The 24,223-nt window shown below is 49.8% G+C and overlaps 1 protein-coding gene and 1 long non-coding RNA gene across 8 annotated transcripts in view; one reads left to right on the top strand and one right to left on the bottom strand.

Moving 5' to 3' along the window:
* Positions 1-24,223, top strand: part of LOC118400501 (plasma membrane calcium-transporting ATPase 1-like) — a 239,659-nt gene that overhangs the window by 185,684 nt on the left and 29,752 nt on the right. The window lies entirely within an intron of this gene.
* LOC127910348 (uncharacterized) overlaps positions 14,091-24,223 on the bottom strand; it is a 14,753-nt gene continuing 4,620 nt past the window's right edge. The window contains exons 2-3 of one of the 2 annotated variants that reach the window (XR_008074485.1): positions 16,670-16,981; positions 14,091-14,469 (exon numbers count right to left, since the gene is read on the bottom strand). This is a non-coding gene — a long non-coding RNA (uncharacterized LOC127910348). Of the gene's footprint in view, positions 14,470-15,423; positions 15,792-16,669; positions 16,982-24,223 lie in introns of those variants that run through there. The other variant, XR_008074486.1, reaches the window with a different exon arrangement.

Genomic DNA, 24,223 nt, shown 5'->3' on the forward strand with positions numbered 1-24,223 from the left:
TCATTCTCCCCCTCTCCCTTCTCCTTTTCACTCATTCTCTCTCCTTCTCCTTTTCACTCATTCTCTCCCTCTCTCCTTCTCCTTTTCTCTCATTCTCTCCCTCTCTCCTTCTCCTTTTCACTCATTCTCTCCCTCTCTCCTTCTCCTTTTCACTCATTCTCTCTCCTTCTCCTTTTCACTCATTCTCTCCCTCTCTCCTTCTCCTTTTCACTCATTCTCTCCCTCTCTCCTTCTCTTTTTCTCTCATTCTCACCCTCTCGCCTTCTCCCATTTTCTCTCCCTCTCTTTCCTTTTTCTCTCATTCTCTCCCTCTCTCCTTCTCCTTTTCTCTCATTAAAATCCCTCTCTCCTTCTCCTTTTCACTCATTCTCTCCCTCTCTCCTTCTCCTTTTCTCTCATTCTCTCTCCTTCTCCTTTTCACTCATTCTCTCCCTCTCTCCTTCTCCTTTTCACTCATTCTCTCCCTCTCTCCTTCTCTTTTTCTCTCATTCTCACCCTCTCGCCTTCTCCCATTTTCTCTCCCTCTCTTTCCTTTTTCTCTCATTCTCTCCCTCTCTCCTTCTCCTTTTCTCTCATTAAATCCCTCTCTCCTTCTCCTTTTCACTCATTCTCTCTTCTTCTCCTTTTCACTCATTCTCTCTCCTTCTCCTTTTCACTCATTCTCTCTCCTTCTCCTTTTCACTCATTCTCTCCGTCTCTCCTCCCATTTTCTCTCATTCTCTACCTCTCTCCTTCTCCTTTTCTCTCATTCTCTCCCTCTCTCCTTCTCCTTTTCACTCATTCTCTCTTCTTCTCCTTTTCACTCATTCTCTCTCCTTCTCCTTTTCACTCATTCTCTCCGTCTCTCCTCCCATTTTCTCTCATTCTCTACCTCTCTCCTTCCCCTTTTCTCTCATTCTCTCCCTCTCTCCTTCCCCTTTTCACTCATTCTCTCACTCTCTCCTTCTCTTTTTCTCTCATTCTCACCCTCTCGCCTTCTCCCATTTTCTCTCCCTCTCTTTCCTTTTTCTCTCATTCTCTCCCTCTCTTTTTCTCTTTCTCTCTCTCTCCTTCTCCTTTTCTCTCATTCTCTCCTTCTCCTTCTCCTCATTTTCTCCCTCTCTCCTTCTCCTTTTCTCTCATTCTCTCCCTCTCTCCTTCTCCTTTTCCTCATTCTCTCTCCTTCTCCTTTTCACTCATTCTCTCTCCTTCTCCTTTTCACTCATTCTCTCCCTCTCTTCTTCTCCTTTTCACTCATTCTCTCTCCTTCTCCTTTTCACTCATTCTCTCTCCTTCCCATTTTCTCTCATTCTCTCCGTCTCTCCTCCCATTTTCTCTCATTCTCTACCTCTCTCCTTCTCCTTTTCACTCATTCTCTTCCTCTCTCCTTCCCTCTTCTCTCATTCTCTCCCTCTCTCCTTCTCTTCTTCTCTCATTCTCACCCTCTCACCTTCTCCCATTTTCTCTCATTCTCTCCCCTCTCTCCTTCCCCTTTTCTCTCATTTCTCCCTCTCTCTTCCCTTTTCTCTCATTCTCTCATCTCTCCTTCTCTTTTCTCTCGTTTCTCCTCTCTCATTATCCCGTTTTCTCCCTCTCTTATTTCTCTCCCCTCTCTTCTATATCGTTTCACTCATTTTCTCCTCTCTCCTTCTCTCCCTCTCACTCATTCTCTTTTCTCCTTTTCTCTCATTTTCTCCCCTCTCCTTCTCCTTTTCACTCATTCTCTCCTCTCTCCTTCTCATTTTCACTCATTCTCTCCCTCTCTCCTTCTCTTTTTCTCTCATTCTCACCCTCTCGCCTTCTCCATTTTCTCTCCCTCTCTTTCCTTTTTCTCTCATTCTCCCTCTCTCCTTCTCCTTTTCTCTCATTCTCCCTCATTCCTTCTCCTTTTCACTCGTTCTCTCTTCTTCTCCTTTCACTCATTCTCTCTCCTTCTCCTTTTCCTCATTCTCTCTCCTTCTCCTTTTCTCTCATTTCTCTCCTCTCTCCTTCTCCTTTTTCTCATTCTCTCTTCTTCTCCTTTTCACTCATTCTCTCTCTCATTCTCCTTTTCACTCATTCTCTCCGTCTCTCCTCCCAGTTTTTCTCTCATTCTCTCCCTCTCTCCTTCCTTTCTCTCATTCTCTCCTCTCTCATTCCCTTCGTTCTCATTCTCTCCCTCTCTCCTTCTCTTTTCTCTCATTCTCACCCTCTCTTCTTCTCCATTTCTCATTCTCTCCTCTCTTTCCTTTTCACTCATTCTCTACCTCTCTCCTTCTCCTTTTCTCTCATTCTCTCCTCTCTCCTTCTCCTTTTCTCTCATTCTCCCTCTCTCCTTCTCCTTTTCACTCATTTTCTCCCTCTCTCCTTCTCCTTTTCTCTCATTCTCTCCCTCTCTCCTTCTCCTTTTCACTCATTCTCTCTCCTTCCTTTTCCTCATTCTCTCTCCCTCTCTTCTTCTCCTTTCATCCGTTCTCTCTCTCCTTCTCCTTTTCACTCATTCTCTCTCCTTCCCATTTCTCTCATTCTCTCACCTCTCTCCTTCTCCTTTTCTCTCATTCTCTCCCTCTCTCCTAACTATTTTCTCCTCATTCTCTTCCTCTCCTTCCCTTTTCTCTCATTCTCTCCCTCTCTTCTTCTCCTCATTCCTCACCCTCTCACCTTCTCATTTTCATTCTCCTTTCTCTATTCTCTCCCTCTCTCCTTTCTCTCATTCTCTCCCTCTCTCCTTCTCCTTCTCTCATTTTCTCTCCCTCTCTTCCTTCTCTTTTCTCATTCTCTCTCCTTCTCCTTTTCACTCATTCTCTCTCCTTCTCCTTTTCACTCATTCTCTCCTCTCTCTTCTTCTCCTTTTCCTCATTCTCTCTTCTTCTCCTTTTCCTCATTCTCTCCCTCTCTTCTTCTCCTTTTCACTCATTCTCTTTCTCCTTCTCCTCCTCTATTTCACTCATTCCTCTCATTACTGTCGTTCTCCTTTCTCCTTCTCCTTTTCACTCATTCTCTCCTCTCTCCTTCTCAGCACTTTCCTCATTCTCTCTCCTTCTCCTTTTCACTCATTCTCTCCCCTCTCTTCTCCTTTTCACTCATTCTCTCCTCTCCTTCTCCTTTTCTCTCATTCTCCTTATCTCCTTTTCTATCATTTTCCTCCCACTCTTTCCTTTTCTCTCGTTCTCTCCTCTCTCCTTCCCCTTTTCTCTCATTCTCTCCTCTCTTCCTTCTCTTTTTCTCTCATTTCTCTCCTTCTCCTTTTCTCCATTTTCTCCCATCTCTTTATTTTTCTCTCATTCTCTCCCTCTCTTTCCTTTTCTCTCATTCTCTCCCTCTCTTTCCTTTTTCTCTCATTCTCTCTCCCTCTCTTCTCTTTTTCTCATTCTCTCTCTCCTTCCATTTTCTCTCATTCTCTCCCTCTTCTCCTCCTTTTCTCTCATTCTCTCCCTCTTCTTCTCCTTTTCTCTCAGTTCTCTCCCTCTCTCCTTCTCCTTTTCACTTTCTCGTTCTCTCTCCTTCTCCTTTTCACTCATTCTCTCCTCTCTCCTTCTCCTTTTCACTCATTCTCTCCTCTCTTCTTCTCCTACTCACTCATTCTCTCTCCTTCTCCTTTTCCTCATTCTCTGCCTCTCTTCTTCTCCTTTTCACTCATTCTCTCTCCTTCTCCTTTTACTCATTCTCTCCCTCTCTCCTCCATTTCTCTCATTCTTCCTCTCTTCTTCTCCTTTTCTCTCATTCTCTCCCTCTCTCCTTCCCCTTTTCTCAGACTCTCTCTGCTTTCTCCTTTTCTCTCATTCTCTCTCTCTTCTTCTCCTTTTCTCTCATTCTCTCCCTCTCTCCTTCTCCTTTTCTCATTCTCTCCTCTCTCCTTCTCCTTTTCACTCGTTTCTCTCCTTCTCTCTTTTCACTCGTTTCTCTGCCTCTCTTCTCCTTTTCTCTCATCTCTCTCCTCTCCTTCTCCTTTTCACTCATTCTTCTCTCTCCTTCTCCTTTTCTCTCATTCTCTCCTCTCTCCTTCTCCTTTTCTCTCATTCTCTGCTTTATCTCTCATTACCTTTTACTCATTCTCTCTCTTCCCATTTTCTCTCATTCTCTCCCTCTCTTTCATTTTCTCTCATTCTCTCCCTCTCTCATTCCCCTTTTCTCTCATTTCTCTCCTCTCTCTTCTCTTTTCTCTCATTCTCTCCCTCTCTCCTCTCCTTTTCTCTCCCTCTTTCCTTTTTCTCTCATTCTCTCCCTCTCTTTCCTTTTCTCTCATTCTCTCCCTCTCTCCTTCCCTTTTCTCTCATTCTCTTCCTCTCTCCTTCCCTCTTTCTCTCATTCTCTAAAAATATCTCCTTCCCTTTTCTCTCATTCTCTGCCTCTCTCCTTCATCCTTCTCATTTCTCTCCCTCTAAAAATATTTTCTCTCATTCTCTCCTCTCTCCTTCCCCTTTTCCTCATTCTCTAAAAATATCTTTTCATTTTCTCTCCCTCCTTCTCATTTTCTCTCATTCTCTCCTTCATTTCCCCATTCTCTCCTTCTCCTTCCATCTTCTCTCATTCTCTCTCTCTCTTCTCCTTTTCACTCATTCTCTCCCTCTCTCCTTCTCCTTTTCACTCATTCTCTCCCTCTCTCCTTCTCATTTTTCTCTCGTTCTCTCTTTCCTTCTCCTTCACTCATTCTCTCCTCCTTTTCTCTCGTTCTCTCCTCTCTCATTCTCCTTTTTATCATTCTCTCCCTCTCTCCTTCTCCTTTTCACTCATTCTCTCCCTCTCTCCTTTTCACTCATTTCTCTCTCTCCATTCTAGCTTTTCTCTCGTTCTCTCCCTCTCTCATTTCCTTTTCACTCGTTCTCTCTCCTCATTATCATTTTGCTTTCACTCATTTCTCCCTCTCTTCTTCTCCTTCACTCATTCTCCTCTCCTTCTCCTTTTCTCTCATTTCTCACCCTCTCTCCTTCTCCTTTTTCATTCTCTCCTCCTCTCTCCTTTTCTCTCATTCTCTCCTCTCTCCTTCCCCTTTTCTCTCATTCTCTCCCTCTCTTCTTCTCCTTTTCCTCATTCTCTGCCTCTCTCCTTCTCCTTTGGAATTTCTCTCCTCTCTCATTCCCCTTTTCATCATTCTCTCCTCTCCTTCTCCTTTTCCTCATTCTCTCCTCTCTCCTTCTACTTTTCACTCATTCTCCCTCTCTCCTTCTCCTTTTCACTCATTTTCTCTCCCTCTCTCCTTCTCCTTTTCTCTCATTCTCTCCCTCTCTTCTTCTCCTTTTCACTCATTCTCTCTCATTCTCCTTTTCACTCATTTTCTCTCTCTTCCTTTTTCATCATATATTATCTTCTCTCCTTCTCCTTTTCACCATTCTCCCTCTCCTTCTCCTTTTCACTCATTCTCTCCCTCTCTTCTTCTCCTTTTCTCTCATTCTCTCCTCTCTTCTTCTCCTTTTCACTCATTCTCCCTCTCTCCTTCTCCTTTTCACCATTCTCCTCTCTCCTTCTCCTTTTCCTCATTTTCTCTCCTTCTCCTTTTCACTCATTCTCTCCCTCTCTCCTTCTGCTTTTCATTCATTCTCTCTCTCCATCTCCTTTTCATCGTTCTTTCTCTCTTCTTCTCCTTTTCTCATTCTCCTCTCTTCTTCTCCTTTTCACTCATTCTCTCTCCTTCTCCTTTTCTCTCATTCTCTCCCTCTCTTCTTCTCCTTTTCATTCATCCTCTCTCCTTCTCCTTTTCTCTCATTTTTCTAAATCTCATTTAATCCAAAAATAGTTTCAATCATTCTCTCTCTCTTTTGTTTTTCATCATTCTCTTAATTGTCATTTTCACTCATTTCTCCCTCTCTCCTTCTCCTTTTCACCCATTCTCTCCCTCTCCTCCAATTTTCTCTCATTCTCTCCCTCTCTCCTTCTCCTTTTCACTCATTCTCTCTCCTTCTCCTTTTCTCTCATTCTCTCCCTCTCTTCTTCTCCTTTTCACTCATTCTCTCCCTCTCTCCTTCTCATTTTCACTCATTCTCCGTCTCTCCTTCTCCCGTTCACTCATTCTCTCTCCTTCTCCTTTTCACTCATTCTCTCCCTCTCCTCCCATTTTCTCTCATTCTCTACCTCTCTCCTCCCATGTTCTCTCATTCCCTTCCTCTCTCCTTCCCTCTTCTCTCATTCTCTCCCTCTCTCCTTCTCATTTTCTCTCATTCTCTCCCTCTCTCCTTCTCCTTTTCTCTCATTCTCTACCTCTCTCCTCCCATTTTCTCTCATTCTCTACCTCTCTCCTCCCATTTTCTCTCATTCCCTTCCTCTCTCCTTCCCTCTTCTCTCATTCTCTCCCTCTCTCCTTCTCATTTTCTCTCATTCTCTCCCTCTCTCCTTCTCCTTTTCTCTCATTCTCTACCTCTCTCCACCCATTTTCTCTCATTCTCTGCCTCTCTCCTTCTCATTTTCACTCATTCTCTCCCTCTCTCCTTCTCCTTTTCACTCATTCTCTCTCCTTCCCCTTTTCTCTCATTCTCTCCCTCTCTCCTTCTCCTTTTCACTCATTCTCTCTCCTTCTCCTTTTCACTCATTCTCTCCCTCTCTCCTTCCCCTTTTCTCTCATTCTCTCCCTCTCTCCTTCCCCTTTTCTCTCATTCTCTCCCTCTCTCCTTCCCCTTTTCTCTCATTCTCTCCCTCTCTCCTTCTCCTTTTCACTCATTCTCTCTCCTTCTCATTTTCACTCATTCTCCGTCTCTCCTTCTCCCGTTCACTCATTCTCTCTCCTTCTCCTTTTCTCTCATTCTCTACCTCTCTCCTCCCATTTTCTCTCATTCTCTACCTCTCTCCTCCCATTTTCTCTCATTCCCTTCCTCTCTCCTTCCCTCTTCTCTCATTCTCTCCCTCTCTCCTTCTCATTTTCTCTCATTCTCTCCCTCTCTCCTTCTCCTTTTCTCTCATTCTCTACCTCTCTCCTTCTCATTTTCACTCATTCTCCCCCTCTCTCCTTCTCCTTTTCACTCATTCTCTCTTCTTCTCATTTTCACTCATTCTCCCCCTCTCTCCTTCTCCTTTTCACTCATTCTCTCTCCTTCCCCTTTTCACTCATACTCTCCCTCTCTCCTTCTCCTTTTCACTCATTCTCTCTCCTTCTCCTTTTCACTCATTCTCTCCCCTCTCCTTCTACTTTTCACTCATTCTCTCCCTCTCTCCTTCTCCTTTTCACTCATTCTCTCCCTCTCTCCTTCTCCTTTTCTCTCATTCTCTCCCTCTCTCCTTCTCCTTTTCACTCATTCTCTCCCTCTCTCCTTCTCCTTTTCACTCATTCTCTCTCCTTCTCCTTTTCACTCATTCTCTCCCTCTCTCCTTCTCCTTTTCACTCATTCTCTCCCTCTCTCCTTCTCCTTTTCTCTCATTCTCACCCTCTCGCCTTCTCCCATTTTCTCTCCCACTCTTTCCTTTTTCTCTCATTCTCTCCCTCTCTCCTTCCCCTTTTCTCTCATTCTCTCCCTCTCTCCTTCTCTTTTTCTCTCATTCTCACCCTCTCGCCTTCTCCCATTTTCTCTCCATCTCTTTCCTTTTTCTCTCATTCTCTCCCTCTCTTTCCTTTTTCTCTCATTCTCTCCCTCTCTCCTTCCCATTTTCTCTCATTCTCTCCCTCTCTCCTCCTTTTCTCTCATTCTCTCCCTCTTCTTCTCCTTTTCACTCATTCTCTCCCTCTCTCCTTCTCCTTTTCACTCATTCTCTCTCCTTCTCCTTTTCTCTCATTCTCTCCCTCTCTCCTTCTCCTTTTCACTCATTCTCTCCCTCTCTCCTTCTCCTTTTCACTCATTCTCCTCTCTCCTTCTCCTTTTCACTCATTCTCTCTCCTTCTCATTTTCTCAGGTTCTCTTCCTCTCTCCTTCCCTCTTCTCTCATTCTCTCCCTCTCTCCTTCCCCTTTTCTCTCATTCTCTCCCCTCTCTCCTTCTCCTTTTCACTCATTCTCTCTCCTTCTCCTTTTCTCATTCTCTCCCTCTCTCCTCCTTTTCTCTCATTCTCTCCCTCTTCTTCTCCTTTTCACTCATTCTCTCCCTCTCTCCTTCTCCTTTTCACTCATTCTCTCTCCTTCTCCTTTTCTCTCATTCTCTCCCTCTCTCCTTCTCCTTTTCACTCATTCTCTCCCTCTCTCCTTCTCCTTTTCACTCATTCTCTCCCTCTCTCCTTCTCCTTTTCACTCATTCTCTCCCTCTCTCCTTCTCCTTTTCACTCATTCTCTCTCCTTCTCCTTTTCACTCATTCTCTCCCTCTCTTTCCTTTTTCTCTCATTCTCTCCCTCTCTCCTTCCCATTTTCTCTCATTCTCTCCCTCTCTCCTCCTTTTCTCTCATTCTCTCCCTCTTCTTCTCCTTTTCACTCATTCTCTCCCTCTCTCCTTCTCCTTTTCACTCATTCTCTCTCCTTCTCATTTTCTCTCATTCTCTTCCTCTCTCCTTCCCTCTTCTCTCATTCTCTCCCTCTCTCCTTCCCCTTTTCTCTCATTCTCTGCCTCTCTCCTTCCCCTTTTCACTCATTCTCTCACTCTCTCCTTCTCTTTTTCTCTCATTCTCACCCTCTCGCCTTCTCCCATTTTCTCTCCCTCTCTTTCCTTTTTCTCTCATTCTCTCCCTCTCTCCTTCCCCTTTTCTCTCATTCTCTCCCTCTCTCCTTCTCTTTTTCTCTCATTCTCACCCTCTCGCCTTCTCCCATTTTCTCTCCCTCTCTTTCCTTTTTCTCTCATTCTCTCCCTCTCTTTCCTTTTTCTCTCATTCTCTCCCTCTCTCCTTCTGCTTTTCTCTCATTCTCTTCCTCTCTCCTTCCCTCTTCTCTCATTCTCTCCCTCTCTCCTTCCCCTTTTCTCTCATTCTCTGCCTCTCTCCTTCCCCTTTTCACTCATACTCTCCCTCTCTTCTCCCATTTTCTCTCATTCTCTCCCTCTCTCCTTCCCCTTTTCACTCATACTCTCCCTCTCTTCTCCCATTTTCTCTCCCTCTTCTACCATTTTCTCTCATTCTCTCCCTCCTTCCCCATTTCTCTCCTTCTCCTCCCATCTTCTCTCATTCTCTCTCTCTCCTCCTTTTCACTCATTCTCTCCCTCTCTCGTTCTCCTTTTCACTCATTCTCTCCCTCTCTCCTTCTCATTTTCTCTCATTCTCTCTCTCTCCTTCTCCTTTTCACTCATTCTCTCCCTCTCTCCTCCTTTTCTCTCATTCTCTCCCTCTCTCCTTCTCCTTTTCACTCATTCTCTCCCTCTGTCCTTCTCCTTTTCACTCATTCTCTCCCTCTCTCCTTCTCCTTTTCACTCATTCTCTCCCTCTCTCCTTCTCCTTTTCACTCATTCTCTCTCCTTCTCCTTTTCACTCATTCTCTCCCTCTCTCCTTCTCCTTTTCACTCATTCTCCCCTCTCTCCTTCTCCTTTTCTCTCATTCTCTCCCTCTCTTCTTCTCCTTTTCACTCATTCTCTCCTTCTCCTTTTCACTCATTCTCTCCCCCTCTCTTCTCCTTTTCACCCATTCTCTCCCTCTCTTCTTCTCCTTTTCACTCCATTCTCTCCCTCTCTCCTTCTCCTTTTCTCTCATTCTCTCCCTCTCTTCTTCTCCTTTTCACTCATTCTCACCCTCTCTCCTTCTCCTTTTCACCCATTCTCTCCCTCTCTCCTTCTCCTTTTCACTCATTCTCTCTCCTTCTCCTTTTCACTCATTCTCTCCCTCTCTCCTTCTCCTTTTCTCTCATTCTCTCCCTCTCTCCTTCTACTTTTCACTCATTCTCTCCCTCTCTCCTTCTCCTTTTCACTCATTCTCTCCCTCTCTCCTTCTCCTTTTCTCTCATTCTCTCCCTCTCTTCTTCTCCTTTTCACTCATTCTCTCTCCTTCTCCTTTTCACTCATACTCACCCTCTCTCCTTCTCCTTTTCACCCATTCTCTCCCTCTCTCCTTCTCCTTTTCACTCATTCTCTCTCCTTCTCCTTTTCACTCATTCTCTCCCTCTCTCCTTCTACTTTTCACTCATTCTCTCCCTCTCTCCTTCTCCTTTTCACTCATTCTCTCCCTCTCTCCTTCTCCTTTTCTCTCATTCTCTCCCTCTCTTCTTCTCCTTTTCACTCATTCTCTCCCTCTCTCCTTCTCCTTTTCACTCATTCTCTCCCTCTCTCCTTCTCCTTTTCACTCATTCTCTCTCCTTCTCCTTTTCACTCATTCTCTCCCTCTCTCCTTCTACTTTTCACTCATTCTCTCCCTCTCTCCTTCTCCTTTTCACTCATTCTCTCCCTCTCTCCTTCTCCTTTTCTCTCATTCTCTCCCTCTCTTCTTCTCCTTTTCACTCATTCTCTCCTTCTCCTTTTCACTCATTCTCACCCTCTCTCCTTCTCCTTTTCACCCATTCTCTCCCTCTCTCCTTCTCCTTTTCACTCATTCTCTCCCTCTCTCCTTCTCCTTTTCTCTCATTCTCTCCCTCTCTTCTTCTCCTTTTCACTCATTCTCACCCTCTCTCCTTCTCCTTTTCACCATTCTCTCCCTCTCTCCTTCTCCTTTTCACTCATTCTCTCTCCTTCTCCTTTTCACTCATTCTCTCCCTCTCTCCTTCTCCTTTTCACTCATTCTCTCTCCTTCTCCTTTTCTCTCATTCTCTCCCTCTCTCCTTCTACTTTTCACTCATTCTCTCCCTCTCTCCTTCTCCTTTTCACTCATTCTCTCCCTCTCTCCTTCTCCTTTTCTCTCATTCTCTCCCTCTCTTCTTCTCCTTTTCACTCATTCTCTCTCCTTCTCCTTTTCACTCATTCTCTCCCTCTCTCCTTCTCCTTTTCACTCATTCTCTCTCCTTCTCCTTTTCACTCATTCTCTCTCCTTCTCCTTTTCACTCATTCTCTCCCTCTCTCCTTCTCCTTTTCACTCATTCTCTCCCTCTCTCCTTCTCCTTTTCTCTCATTCTCTCCCTCTCTTCTTCTCCTTTTCACTCATTCTCTCTCCTTCTCCTTTTCACTCATTCTCTCCCTCTCTCCTTCTCCTTTTCTCTCATTCTCTCCCTCTCTTCTTCTCCTTTTCACTCATTTCTCTCTCCTTCTCCTTTTCACTCATTCTCTCCCTCTCTCCTTCTCCTTTTCACCCATTCTCTCCCTCTCTCCTTCTCCTTTTCACTCATTCTCTCTCCTTCTCCTTTTCCACTCATTCTCTCCTCTCTCCTTTTCCTTTTCACTCATTCTCCTCTTCCTTCTCTTTTCTCAGTTCTCTCCCCTCTCTTCTTCTCCTTTTCTCATTCTCTCTCCTTCTCATTTTCACTCATTCTCTCCTCTCTCCTTCTCCTTTTCTCTCATTCTTCCCTCTCTTCTTCTCCTTTTCCTCATTCTCTCCTTCTCCTTTTCACTCATTCTCACCCCTCTCTCCTTCTCCTTTTCCATTCTCTCCCTCTTCCTTCTCCTTTTCACTCATTCTCTCCCTCTCTCCTTCTCCTTTTCTCTCATTCTCTCCCTCTCTTCTTCTCCTTCACTCATTCTCACCCCTCTCCTTCTCCTTTTCACCATTCTCTCCTCTCTCCTTCTCCTTTTCACTCATTCTCTCCTTCTCCTTTTCACTCATTCTCTCCCTCTCTCCTTCTCCTTTTCACTCATTCTCTCTCCTTCTCCTTTTCTCTCATTCTCTCTCTCCTTCTCCTTTTCCTCATTCTCTCCCTCTCTCCTTCTCCTTTTCACTCATTCTCTCCCTCTCTCCTTCTCCTTTTCTCTCATTCTCTCCTCTCTTCTTCTCCTTTTCACTCATTCTCTCTCCTTCTCCTTTTCACTCATTTCTCTCATTCTCTTTTCTCATTCTCTCCTCTCTCTTCTTTTCTCTCATTCTCTCCCTCTCTCCTTCTCCTTTTCTCTTCTCTCTCCTTCTCCTTTTCTCTCATTCTCTCCCTCTCTCCTTCTCCTTTTCTCTCATTCTCTCCCTCTCTCCTTCTCCTTTTCTCTCATTCTCTCCTCTCTTCTTCTCCTTTTCTCTCATTCTCTCTCCTTCTCCTTTTCTCTACTCTCCCCTCTTTCTCCTTTTCACCCCATTCTCTCCCTCTCTCCTTCTCCTTTTCACTCATTCTCTCTCCTTCTCTTTTCACTCATTCTCTCCCTCTCTCCTTCTACTTTTCACTCATTCTCTCCCTCTCTCCTTCTCCTTTTCACTCATTCTCTCCTCTCTCCTTCTCCTTTTCACTCATTCTCTCCTCTCTCCTTCCCTTTTCTCTCATTCTCTCCTCTCTCCTTCTCCTTTTCTCTCATTCTCTCCCTCTCTCCTTCTCCTTTTCACTCATTCTCTCTCCTTCTCCTTTTCTCATTCTCCCCCTCTCTCCTTCTCCTTTTCCTCATTCTCTCCCTCTCCCTTCTCCTTTTCACTCATTCTCTCCCTCTCTCCTTCTCCTTTTCACTCATTCTCTCCCCTCTCTCCTTCTCCTTTTTCACTCATTCTCTCCTCTCTCCTTCTCCTTTTCACTCATTCTCTCTCCTCCTTCTCCTTTTCACTCATTCTCTCCCCTCTCCTTCTCCTTTTCACTCATTCTCTCCCTCTCTCCTTCTCCTTTTCACTCATTCTCTCTCCTTCTCCTTTTCACTCATTCTCCCCCTCTCTCCTTCTCCTTTTCACTCATTCTCTCTCCTTCTCCTTTTCACTCATTCTCTCCCTCTCTCCTTCTCCTTTTCACTCATTCTCTCCCTCTCTCCTTCTCCTTTTCTCTCATTCTCTCCCTCTCTTCTTCTCCTTTTCACTCATTCTCTCCCTCTCTCCTTCTCCTTTTCACCCATTCTCTTCCTCTCTCCTTCTCCTTTTCACCCATTCTCTCCCTCTCTCCTTCTCCTTTTCACCCATTCTCTTCCTCTCTCCTTCTCCTTTTCACCCATTCTCTCCCTCTCTCCTTCTCCTTTTCTCTCATTCTCTCCCTCTCTTCTTCTCCTTTTCACTCATTCTCTCCCTCTCTCCTTCTCCTTTTCACCCATTCTCTTCCTCTCTCCTTCTCCTTTTCACCCATTCTCTCCCTCTCTCCTTCTTCTTTTCTCTCATTCTCTCCCTCTCTCCTTCTCATTTTCACTCATTCTCTCTCCTTCTCCTTTTCACCCATTCTCTCCCTCTCTCCTTCTCCTTTTCTCTCATTCTCTCCCTCTCTCCTCATTTTCACTCATTCTCTCTCCTTCTCCTTTTCACTCATTCTCTCCCTCTCTCCTTCTCCTTTTCACTCATTCTCCCCCTCTCTCCTTCTCCTTTTCACTCATTCTCTCTCCTTCTCCTTTTCACTCATTCTCTCCCTCTCTCCTTCTCCTTTTCACTCATTCTCTCCCTCTCTCCTTCTCCTTTTCTCTCATTCTCTCCCTCTCTTCTTCTCCTTTTCACTCATTCTCTCCCTCTCTCCTTCTCCTTTTCACCCATTCTCTCCCTCTCTCCTTCTCCTTTTCTCTCATTCTCTCTCTCTTCTCCTTTTTTTCTCTCCCTCTCTCCTTCTCCTTTTTCACTCATTCTCTCCCTCTCTTCTTCTCTTTTCACTCATTCTCTCTCTCTCCTTCTCCTTTTCACCCATTCTCTCCCTCTCTCCTTCTCCTTTTCACTCATTCTCTCCCTCTCTCCTTCTCCTTTTCACTCATTCTCTCCCTCTCTCCTTCTCCTTTTCTCTCATTCTCTCCCTCTCTCCTTCTCCTTTTCACTCATTCTCTCCCTCTCTCCTCTCCTTTTTCTCGTTCTCTCCCTCTCTAAAAATTTCATTTTTCTCGTTCTCTTCTCTTCTCTTTTTCTCTCCCTCTCTTCTCCTTTTCACTCATTCTCTCCCTCTCTCCTTCTCCTTTTCTCTCATTCTCTCCTCTCTCCTTCTCCTTTTCTCTCATTCTCTCCCTCTCTTCTTCTCCTTTTCACTCATTCTCTCCCCTTCTCCTTTTCACTCATTCTCTCCCTCTCTCTTCTCTCTCATTCTCTCCCTCTCCTTCTCCTTTTTTACTCATTCTCTCTCCTCTCCTTCTCTTTTTACCATTCTCTCCTCTCTCCTTCTCATTTCCTCATTCTCTCTCCTTCTCCTTTTCACTCATTCTCTCCCTCTCTCCTTCTCCTTTTCACTCATTCTCTCCCTCTCTTCTTCTCATTTTCTCTCATTCTCTCCTCTCTCCTTCTCCTTTCACGCATTCTCTCCCTCTCTCCTTCTCCTTTTCTCTCATTCTCTCCCTCTCTCCTTCTTTTCACTCATTCTCTCCCTCTCTCCTTCTCCTTTTCTCTCATTCTCTCCCTCTCTCCTTCTCCTTTTCACTCATTCTCTCCCTCTCTCCTTCTCCTTTTCACTCATTCTCTCCCTCTCTCCTTCTCATTTTCACTCATTCTCTCTCCTTCTCCTTTTCACTCATTCTCTCCCTCTCTTCTTCTCATTTTCTCTCATTCTCTCCCTCTCTCCTTCTCCTTTTCACGCATTCTCTCCCTCTCTCCTTCTCCTTTTCTCTCATTCTCTCCCTCTCTCCTTCTCCTTTTCACTCATTCTCTCCCTCTCTCCTTCTCCTTTTCACCCATTCTTTCCCTCTCCTCCCATTTTCACTCATTCTCCCCCTCTCTCCTTCTCCTTTTCACTCATTCTCTCCCTCTCTCCTTCTCCTTTTCACTCATTCTCTCCCTCTCTCCTTCTCCTTTTCACTCATTCTCTCTCTCTCTCCTTCTCCTTTTCACTCATTCTCTCCTCTCTCCTTCTTTTCTCTCATTCTCTCCTCTCTCTCCTTCTCCTTTTCACTCATTCTCTCTCTCTCCTCTCTTTTCACTCATTCTCTCCCTCTCTCCTTCTCATTTTCACTCATTCTCTCTCCTTCTCATTTCACTCATTCTCTCTCCTTCTCCTTTTCACTCATTCTCTCCCTCTCTTCTTCTCCTTTTCTCTCATTCTCTCCTCTCTCCTTCTCCTTTTCACCCATTCTCTCCCTCTCTCCTTCTCCTTTTCTCTCATTCTCTCCTCTCTCTTTCCTTTTCACTCATTCTCTCCTCTCTCCTTCTCCTTTCACCCATTCTTTCCTCTCCTCCATTTTTCCTCCATTCTCCCCCTCTCTCCTTCTCCTTTTCACTCATTCTCTCCTCTCTCCTTCTCCTTTTCACTCATTCTCTCCTCTCTCCTTCTCCTTTTTCTCTCATTCTCTCCCTCTCTTCTTCTCCTTTTCACTCATTCTCTCCCTCTCTCCTTCTCCCCTCATTCTCTCCCTCTCTCCTTCTCCTTTTCACTCATTCTCTCCCTCTCTCCTTCTCCTTTTCACTCATTCTCTCCCCTCTCTCCTTCTCCTTTTCACCCATTCTTTCCTCTCCTCCCATTTCCTCATTCTCTCCCTCTCTCCTTCTCCTTTTCTCTCATTCTCTCCCTCTCTCCTTCTCCTTTTCACCCATTCTTCCCTCTCTCCCATTTCACTCATTCTCCCCCTCTCTCCTTCTCCTTTTCACTCATTCTCTCCCTCTCTCCTTCTCCTTTTCACTCATTCTCTCCCTCTCTCCTTCTCCTTTTCACTCATTCTCTCCATTCTCTCTCCTTCTCTCACTCATTCTCTCCTCTCCTTCTCCTTTTCACTCATTCTCTCCCTCTCTCCTTCTCCTTTTCACTCATTCTCTCCCTCTCTCCTTCTCCTTTTCACTCATTCTCTCCCTCTCTCCTTCTCCTTTTCTCTCATTCTCTCCCTCTCTCCTTCTCCTTTTCACTCATTCTCTCCCTCTCTCCTTCTCCTTTTCACTCATTCTCTCCCTCTCTCCTTCTCCTTTTCACTCATTCTCTCCCTCTCTCCTTCTCCTTTTCACTCATTCTCTCCCTCTCTCCTTCTCCTTTTCACCCATTCTTTCCCTCTCCTCCCATTTTCACTCATTCTCCCCCTCTCTCCTTCTCCTTTTCACTCATTCTCTCCCTCTCTCCTTCTCCTTTTCTCTCATTCTCTCCCTCTCCTTCTCCTTTTCACTCATTCTCTCCCTCTCTCCTTCTCCTTTTCACTCATTCTCTCCCTCTCTCCTTCTCCTTTTCACTCATTCTCTCCCTCTCTCCTTCTCCTTTTCATCCATTCTTTCCCTCTCCTCCCATTTTCACTCATTCTCTCCCTCTCTCCTTCTCCTTTTCTCTCATTCTCTACCTCTCTCCTTCTCCTTTTCACTCATTCTCCCCTCTCCTTCTCCTTTTCTCTCATTCTCTCCCTCTCTCCTTCTCCTTTTCACTCATTCTCTCCTCTCTCCTTCTCCTTTTCTCTCATTCTCTACCTCTCTCCTTCTCCTTTTCACTCATTCTCTCCCTCTCTCCTTCTCCTTTTCACTCATTCTCTCCTCTCTCCTTCTCCTTTTCACTCATTCTCTCCTCTCTCCTTCTCCTTTTCACCCATTCTTCCCTCTCTCCTTCTCCTTTTCACTCATTCTCTCCTCTCTCCTTCTCCTTTTCTCTCATTCTCTACCTCTCTCCTTCTCCTTTTCACTCATTCTCTCCCTCTCTCCTTCTCCTTTTCACTCATTCTCCCTCTCTCCTTCTCCTTTTCCTCATTCTCTACCTCTCTCCTTCTCCTTTTCACTCATTCTCTCCCTCTCTCCTTCTCCTTTTCACTCATTCTCTCCTCTCTCCTTCTCATTTTCTCTCATTCTCTACCTCTCTCTCCTTCTCCTTTTCACTCATTCTCTCCCTCTCTCCTTCTCCTTTTCACTCATTCTCTCCCTCTCTCCTTCTCCTTTTCACTCATTCTCTCCCTCTCTCCTTCTCCTTTTCACCCATTCTTTCCCTCTCCTCCCATTTTCTCTCATTCTCTCCCTCTCTCCTTCTCCTTTTCACTCATTCTCTACCTCTCTCCTTCTCCTTTTCACTCATTCTCTCCCTCTCTCCTTCTCCTTTTCACTCATTCTCTCCCTCTCTCCTTCTCCTTTTCACTCATTCTCTCCCTCTCTCCTTCTCCTTTTCACCCATTCTTTCCCTCTCCTCCCATTTTCACTCATTCTCTCTCCTTCTCCTTTTCACTCATTCTCTCTCCTTCTCCTTTTCACTCATTCTCTCCCTCTCTCCTTCTCCTTTTCACTCATTCTCTCCCTCTCTCCTTCTCCTTTTCACTCATTCTCTCCCTCTCTCCTTCTCCTTTTCACTCATTCTCTCCCTCTCTCCTTCTCCTTTTCACTCATTCTCTCCCTCTCTCCTTCTCCTTTTCACTCATTCTCTCCCTCTCTCCTTCTCCTTTTCTCTCATTCTCTCCTCTCCTCCCATTTTCTCTCATTCTCTTCCTCTCTCCTTCCCTCTTCTCTCATTCTCTCCCTCTCTCCTTCTCCTTTTCTCTCATTCTCTCCCTCTCTCCTTCTCCTTTTCTCTCATTCCCTCCCTCTCTCCTTCCCTCTTCTCTCATTCCTTCATACATCCAGTCCTCATGCTAAAAGTTGCCCCCTAACTCATAAGTATGGATGATGCACCCTCTATCTTGCTTCTCTACTTCACATGCAGCGCTCTTTCTCCTTCTTTTTCTCCTTCTTTTTCTCTTTCTCCTTCTTTTTCAGGTTCTTTTTCTCTTTCTCCTTCTTTTTCTCTTTCTCCTTCTTTTTCTCTTTCTCCTTCTTTTTCTCTTTCTCCTTCTTTTTCTCGTTCTTTTTCTCTTTCTCGTTCTTTTTCTCTTTCTCGTTCTTTTTCTCTTTCTCGTTCTTTTTCTTTCTCGTTGCCCCTTTTCTTTTTATCCTATCCTCCCTCAGTCCTCTCTCTTCTCCCTCTCACTCCTTTCTCTCTGCCTCCCTCTCTCTCCTCCCTCTGTCTCCCTTTCTCAGTCCCTCAATCTCCTTCCCCCTCTCAATCCACCCCCTCTCTGTCCCTCTTTCTGTCCCTCTCTCTCAGTCCCTTTCTCTCCTCCCTATCTGTCCCTCTCTCTCCTCCCTCTCTCTCAGTCCCGCTATTCAGGGAGGACTTATCCCTCAGTATGTTATTTTTGTTTAGGCTTGGCAAGCGGCCCCAGTGCTGATGTATTCCTCCATGACAGCATGCTCTCTCACTAAAAAGATTTATGGAAAAAAGATAGCCATATTTCTCAGACAGTTGTTTTTATATAAAAGGGTTATGGATGCCTGCGGTACAGTGGTGTATCTAGGCATCCGCCAAAACTACTCACATGAGAGGAACACAGAGATCAGATGGATATGAGGAGGACTTTGGTACATGGAAACACGCAAAATACACACACACACATGCGACATGTACATTCTGCGCGCAGTACAGGCACCGCACACGCACGCTGACGTGTGCATTCTGGCACATGCACGCACACGTGCCAGACATGTGCGTTGCGCGCATACGCACGCACGTGCCGACATGTGCATTCACTGGCGCGTACAGTACCTTGCCACATAGGCCATGTGCGTTGCGCGCATGTACGCACGTACTGGGCCAGTACGCGTTGCGCTGCTTGACACCTGCACGTTCATGGACAGTGTGCATTCGCGGCACGTGCACGCACACATGCCGGACGTGTTGCATTCGGCGCATGCATACAGACCATGCGGGACGTGTGCGTTCTGTGCATTATGGCTGCACGCACATGCTGACGTGGACGTGTCGCGCTACCTGACGCACGCACACCGCAGTGGACGTGTGCGTTGCGTACGTTACCGCACACACGTACTGGACGTGTGCGTTCAACATCGTACACACGCACGTGGACGTGTTGCCGTTGCGGCGCATCATGAATGCCTTTCGACAGTGGACCGGTGTTGGATTACGCGCGCACTGGACACGCGCGACGTGGAACCGGTGTTGCGTTGCTTGTTGCGCACTGGACGCGCACTGCGTGCCGGGACGGTGTTGCGTTCTTGACGCACCTCAGACTGCACGCACGCATGCCAGACGGCGTGTTGCGATGCTGGTGTGCCTGGTACGCGCGCGCAGTATGGGCGTGTGCGTTCGCGACGCGTTACGGTTGCCTGCACGCGCGGACGTGCGCGTTCGTTGCACGTGCCGCGTGCACGACCAGTGTGCGTTGCGCGCGATGGTGGCAGTGGACGTATTACGTTGCGCACTGGACGCGCACGTACGTGGACGCAATTGCGTTCACGGCGCACTGAACCTTTGCACGCACGTGGGACGTGGTGCGTTAAGTGCACAGACCGCACGTACCGCCATGTACGTTGCGCGCACACTGAACACACACACGTGGAGCGGTGTTGCGATTGCGCCTGAGCACGCGCACACGTGGAGCACGTGTGCGTTCATGCGCCTGGAGCACGCACGCGTACCGGACGTGTGCGTTCGCGGCGCACATGACGCACGCACACGTCGGACGTGTGTGCGTTCACTGCCGCACTGGGCCTGCACACGTACCGGACGTGTTGCGTTCTTGCGCGCACTGACCGCACGCACGCACGCTGGGACGTGTGCGATTCGCGGCGCACATGACGCACGCACGTGGACGTGTTGCGTTCGCGCTGCCGACACCAGCGCCGCACGCGTGGACGGTGTTGCGTTCGGCGCGCACAGACGCACGTGCGCGGACGTATTGCGTTCGGCGCACTACAGACACGCACGTAGGACGTGTTGCGTTCGCGGCGCACTGGGCCGCACGCACGTGGGACGGTGTTGCGTTCGCGCGCCTGAGCACGCACGCAATGGACGTGTTGCGTTCGCGGCGCGCCGCAGACGCACGTGCGAGCGTGTTGCGTTCTGCGGCGCGTACGACAGCACGCACGCACCGACGTGTGCGTTCGCGGCCGTGCAGACGCGCACGCAGACGTATTGCGTTGCGGCGCAGCCTGGAGCCGCACGCACCACGTACCAGGACCACGTACGGTGCGCGCAGCCTGGGCGCACATGCACGCACCGACATGTGCATTGCGGCACAGTACAGGCCACACGCACCTGCCGACTGTGTTGACATTCTAGCACCTGAATACACACACTGGGACGTGTGCGTTCACGCACTTGAGTACACACACGCGGACGTGTGCGTTGCGCGTAGCCTGGTGCCACACGCACGTGGACGTGTGCGTTGCGTGCACGTAGACACACGCACAAGGCCATGCACAGGACGCTGTCCTGGGTACCTGCGTGCCAGACGTGCTGACTGCGCACGTACGCACGTGGGCAGTATTGCATTCACACCTATGAGCCACACACCAATACCGTGTGTACGTTACGCACAGTAGGCACCCGCACGGACATGCATGTGCGGTGCGGCGCTGGAGCCTCGCACCGACATGCACGTGCACTCAGACCACGCACACGTGCCGTTGCGATGCGGCGCACGGTGCACACGCGCACGTGCCGCGACGTGTGCGTTGCGCGTACTAGACGCCACGCGCAATGGACGTATTGCGGCGCACGCTGAGGCTGCACGCACGTGCCGTTGTGTGCGTTCGCGGCGCAGCTGAGACGCACGCACGTGGGCGTGTTGCGTTCGCGGCGCACTCAGACCCGCACACACGTGGGACGTATTGCGTTGCCAGTGCCTGTACACACGCACGCCGGACGTGTGCGTTCGCGGCGCGTACAGACACGTACCGCGACGTAGATGCATTCGCGGCGCGTACCAGGCCGCACACGTACGGACGTGTACGTTGCGCGCATCGAGCCGCACACATGACCAGTGTGCGGTCGCGGCACATGCACGCCGTACTGGGCAATGTGCATTCAGCGCACCAGACGCGCACACGTGGACGTATTGCATTCGCGGCACACTGCACGTACGCAGACGTATTGCGTTCAGCGCCTAGCCTGGGCCACGTGCCGGACGTGTGCATTCGCGCACGCACAATACGCCACACGTGGAGCGTGTTGCGTTCGCGCGCGCACAGAGCGCACGCACGTACGGACAGTGTTGCGTTGCGGCACGTACCAGGCACACGCACGTACCAGACGTGTACGTTGCGGCACATGCAGACGCACGTATGGGACGTGTTGCGATGCGGCGCACTGGAGGCACGCACGTGGACGTATTGCGTTGCGCGGCGCGAGCGCGCACGCATACCGACGTGTTGCGATTCTGCGCGTACCTGATGCCGCACGCACACGTGGAGCAGTACGTGTGCGATTCGCGGCGCACTGAGTACGCACGTCTGGAGCAGTGTGCGTTCGCGGCACACTGAGCTGCACGCGCACGGCCTGGCCGGACGTTATTGCGATTGCGCGCACGTGTAGACACACACAATGTGGACGTATGTGCGATTCGCGGCACGCATGCAGACACACACGCACGTGGACGTGTGCGTTGGCGTGCTAACGCACGCACGTATGGACGTATTGCGCTGTGCAGTACAGGCGCACGTGTGACGTGTGCGGTCGCGGCGCTACCAGCCGCACGCACGCGGACGTGTGCGTTGGCGCAGCCTGAGACGCACGTACGTACCAGACGTGGTGTTGCATTGGCGCAGCCTAGCACAGCGCACGTGGACGTGTTGCATTCAGCGCAGCCTGGAACGCACGTACCGGCGTGTGACGTGCGGCGCAGCCTGAGCGCACACATGCCGTTGGTGTGCGTCGTCACTGAAGCCGCACGCACTGGACCGCACCAGTGTGTGTGCGGCGCATGCACGCACGCACGCCGGACGTGTGCGTTCAGCGCACTGGTGCAGCCTGGGCAATGTGCGTTCGCGCGCACGCAGGCGCGCACGCATGGACGATATTGCGTTGCGGCACACCAGAACCGCACACGACCGGACGATGTGCATTGCGTCACAGCCACAGACACGCACGGAGCGTGTGCGTTAAGCACACTGCAGACCACGTACGCACACGTGGAGCGTTGCGTTGGCGCCTGGTACACGCATACCGGACGTGTGCGTTCGCGCCTGGGCCTGCACTGCACGGAGCTGTGTTACGGTGCAGGCACACACAGACACGCACACGTGGCGTATCGTGCGTCGCATGCACTACGCATGCCGGACGTGTGCATTGCGCGCATGCTAGACACTGCACTGGGCGTATGTGCGTTCGCTGTGCACATGACACCACATGCACGCACGCAGACGTGTTGCGTTGCGGCAGCCTGAACGCACGCACGTGCGACGTGTGCGTTGCGGCGCAGCACTGAACCTGCACACACGTGTGGACGTGTGCGATTGCGGCGCATGTAGACCTGCAATAGGGCACGCACTGACGTGTGCATTGCGTACGCCTGACTCACACATGACTGGACATGTGCGTTGCGTGTAGACGCACGTACCAGACGTGTTGCGATTGCTGGCGCACGCAGGCAACGCGTACGTGGAGCGTGTCTGCGTTGCGCGCGCATGACACGCACGCGCTAGACGTGTGCGTTCGCGCGCACCTGGGCCGCACGCGTATGGGACGGTGTCACGTTCTGCGGCGCCTGGACGCACGCACGTGGACGTGTGCGTTCACGTGCGCATGCAGGCCTGCACACGCGCACGACGTGTGCGTTGCGCGTACTGGACACGCACACGTGACGGTGTTGCGTTCGCGGCGCTAGTGCGCACGCGTAGCCAGGCTGATGTGCGTTGCGGCGCTATGCAGACGCACGCGCTGACGTGTTGCGTTGCGGCGCATAGCACGCACACGTGACGACGTGTTGCGTTCGCGGCGCGTGCAAGACGCACACACATGCTGACGTGTTGCGATTCGCGGCACGTACTAGACGCACGTACGCGGACGTGTGCGTTGCGGCATGTACAGACGCACGCACGTACCGACGTGTGCGTTCGCGGCGCATCACTAGACGCACGCGTGCCTGACGTGTTGCGTTCGCGCGCTGCAGCTGCACGCACGTACCAGGACGTGTGCGTTCGCGGCGCAGTGGGCACGCACGCATGCGCGGACGACGTGTGCGTTGCGGCGCATTACCGAGGCGCGCACCGCTGGGCGTGTGCGATTCGCGGCGCAGTACAGACGCGCACATGCGGACGTGTTGCGTTGCGGCGCATACAGACGCACGCGCGGACGTGTTGCGTTGCGGCGCGTACTGACGCATGCACGCATGCGGACGTGTTGCGTTGCGGCGCATGCAGACGCGCACGCACTGGACGTGTTGCGTTGCGCGTACGTACAGACGCACGCGTAGCCGACGTGTTGCGTTGCGCGGCACTGTACAGCGCACGCGACGTGCCGGACGTGTGCGTTCGCGGCGCGTACAGCACGCACGCACGCGGGACAGTGTTGCGTTCGCGCGCAGCCGATGACGCACGCACGTGGGCGTGTGCGGCGCAGTACCAGGGCACGCACGCTGAGCGTGTGCATTCGCGCGCAATACACGACGCACGCAGGACGTGTGCGTTGCACGCATCCTGAACGCGCATGCGCACGCAGGACAGTGTGCGTTGCGCGCTTGCTACGACGCACGCACACGCATGGAACGTGTTGCGTTGGCAGCGTGGAGCCGCACGATACGCGACTGGCGCGTACGTCACGGCACGTCAGACGCACGCGCGCTGGACGTAGTGCGATTCGCGCAGCCTGGGCCGCACGCACGGAGCGTGTTGCGATTCTGCGGCGCGTACCAGACGCGACGCGCTGGGACGTGTGCGTTGCGGCACGAACCGGACACGCACGCGGCCGACGTGTGCATTCGGTGTGTCTAGACCACGCACACGCACGCTGGACGTGTGCGTTGCGCGCGTACAAACCTGCACAGTATGGGCGATGTGCGTTCGCGCAGCCTGGGCTCACGCACGCTGGGCGTGTGCGATTCTGCGGCGCATCCTAGGCACACGCACGCACGCTGACGTGTACGTGTACATTCTAGACACATGGACGTGTACGTTACGGCGCATACAGACGCACAATATAGTGTTGCGTTCTGCGGCACGTACAGGCGCACGTACTTGACGTAGTGCGTTCGCGGCGCATGCAAACGTTGCACACACGCTGACGTGTGCGTTGCGCGTGAGCCACACACATGCTGACGTGTACGTGCGTACGTACAGACGCACGCACGTACTGACGTGTGCATTCACGGACATTACAGACACACGCATGACATGTGCATTCACATTGTGTCCTGAACCTGCACACATGCTGACATGTGCGTTCGGCGCATCCTGCACAACGTGTAGCAATGTGCAGTGCGCACATGTAACCACCATACTCAAGACATGTGCATTGCGGCCGTACAGACGCGCACGCACTGATGTGCATTCGCGGCGTACAGACCGCACCACGTAGAGCGTATTGCGTGCGGCGCATACGACGCACGTACACCCGACGTGTGCATTGCGCACGTACAAGACACGCACGTGGGCGTGTGCGTTGCGGCACATTACAGGCCGCACAGACATGTGCATTACGGCGCATGCAGACACACACACATGCCAGCATGTGCGTTACGGCACATGCAGACACACGCACATGCCGACGTGTGCATTGCGCACATACAAACTGCACACACACAGACGTGTGCATTCACGCGCATCCTGATCACACACACA

This window comes from Oncorhynchus keta, chromosome 21 (assembly GCF_023373465.1).
Source record: "Oncorhynchus keta strain PuntledgeMale-10-30-2019 chromosome 21, Oket_V2, whole genome shotgun sequence".
NCBI lineage: Eukaryota > Metazoa > Chordata > Actinopteri > Salmoniformes > Salmonidae > Oncorhynchus > Oncorhynchus keta.